We start from the raw sequence: 2,169 nt of genomic DNA, 5'->3' as shown, positions 1-2,169 counted from the left end.
GGCACTGCTGAACTACTACTCCACTCTAAGATTGGCTCACTCGGAAACTGAAACTTGACCACTCGAGTTCTACAATCTATCGATGCATAACAAGCATGAAGCCAATCCATACCTAAAATGACATCGAAATCTACCATGTCTAACTCAATCAAATCAACCATGGTGCTCTTGTGATTGATAGAAACAGGACAATCACGATAAACTCTTTCAGCTAGAATAGATTCCCCAACAGGTGTAGAGACACAAAAGGGTTCACAAAGTCTTTCAGGAAGAACATCAAACTTATTCGCAACATAAGGAGTTACAAAAGATAAACTTGCTCCTGGATCTAACAAAGCATATACATCAAAAGCAAAGACTTTGATCATACCAGTGACAACATTCGGAGAGTTCTCTTGCTCATGGCGACTGGTGATAGCATAAAGGCGATTTGCTCCTCCACCGGTACTAGAAGTAGCTCCTCTAGGTGCCATCTTGTCTGGGGGAGCAACTGATGAGGATTGGGTCCTACTACCCAAACTTCTACTACCTTGATTATTCTTAGGGCACTCCTTCACGAAGTGACCCTCTTGCCCACACTTAAAACATCCTGTCTGGCCATCACGACATTTGCTTGGGTGGGTTCTACCACACCTAGCGCATGCAGGAAACAAACTGCTTCTTTGTGCCACACTACCTGAGGAGTGTACTGGTCTAGCCTTGAAGTCCTTCGAATTCTGGCCATTATGACCACCTCTGTACCTTGGTGCGGGTGCGCTAACAGATGATGGAGCAGGTCCCTTTTGCCTTTCTTGGAAGGACGGACGATTCACATTACCTTTTTGCTGCCCAGGCTCATTTCCGGTCTTGGCTCTCTTACTCCTGAACTCTTCCCTATCCCTCAGCTTCTCTTCCTCAACCTGCTGTACATAGACCATTAATCTGGATATGTCCATGTCCCCGATAAGCATTGCAGCCCTACCTTCCTTACTCGACAACCGAGACAGCCCAGCAACAAACAAGCTCATTCTATTTCTCATGTCCGCAACCATCTCCGGAGCATAGCGGGAAAGTTGGGTGAACTTCAGACTGTATTCGCGAACACTCAAGGACTCCTGCTTAAGGGTAAGGAACTCACGTACCTTGGCCTCTCTCAATTCTCGAGGAAAGAAATGCCCCAAGAAAGCTTCCTCAAAATCGGCCCAACTCGCCGATGGTGCATTCTCAACTCTACCCCCTTTCCACTGGTCAAACCATGTTCTAGCAATATCCTTCAGCTGATACGCAGCTAGTTCAACCCGCTCAGTGTCTGCTACATGCATTACATCAAAAATCCTCTTCAATTCCTCAATGAAGTTCTCTGGGTCCTCAGTAGTGCTTGATCCCATGAAACTCGGAGGATTCATCCCCAAGAACTCGCGGATCCTTGAAGTGTCAGCTCCTTCATGTCGAACTCCCCTTTGTTGACCCACCTGATTGGCTACAGCTTGACTCAACATCCTAATTGCCTCTCTGAACTCGGCATTAGAAACTTCCCCTTGATCTTGCACTCCCGGTGCATAGGGTAACTCTTGCTCATCAACATAGCGTCTAGGAAGACGCCCTCTACCAACTCTTCGTGGAGGCATGACTATCTGAAAACACGCGCAAGCACGAATTAAAAGGAAACTCTTTAGAGATCAACTATAGCGCACGAGATGAGTATGAAAAAATGGGAAGACTTCTTAAATGTTGTAGGCTCCCAATTATAGATGTGGCGCGCTTCACACCGATAACTAGGACTCTACAGACACGGCTTCATAGACACCCTAGGACTCTTGAACTCTGTGCTCTGATACCAAGTTTGTCACGCCCCGAGCCTACACCCTGGGCGGGACCGGCACTCGGAGACCATTGCTGGCCCCAAGCGAACCCTTGGCCTGGCTTTCTTAACTCAGCGGAAACCTACTCAACAGAATAACTCAATGCTATGCAGAGACATATACAACTTAAATGATACATATCTGGCCAAAAAGGCTACTCGAGTCTCAAAATAGAATACTTACATATATACATAGATAAGAGACTCAAAACTAACTGACTGACTGTCTATGAAGCCTCTAAAATACTTAGATGGATGTTGGGACAGACCCCGCAACACCCTAATAAACAAAACTAAGAGAACAAAATAACTGAGCCCTCTGGAAGCAA

At 46.2% G+C, this 2,169-nt stretch overlaps 1 protein-coding gene across 4 annotated transcripts in view; it reads left to right on the top strand.

The window, feature by feature from the left end:
- LOC125870993 (receptor-like protein EIX2) overlaps positions 1-2,169 on the top strand; it is a 140,267-nt gene that overhangs the window by 42,392 nt on the left and 95,706 nt on the right. The window lies entirely within an intron of this gene.

The sequence above is a fragment of the Solanum stenotomum genome, chromosome 1 (genome assembly GCF_019186545.1).
Source record: "Solanum stenotomum isolate F172 chromosome 1, ASM1918654v1, whole genome shotgun sequence".
In the NCBI taxonomy this organism is placed as follows: Eukaryota; Viridiplantae; Streptophyta; class Magnoliopsida; order Solanales; family Solanaceae; genus Solanum; species Solanum stenotomum.
This window is presented reverse-complemented; position numbering and strand designations above follow the sequence as displayed.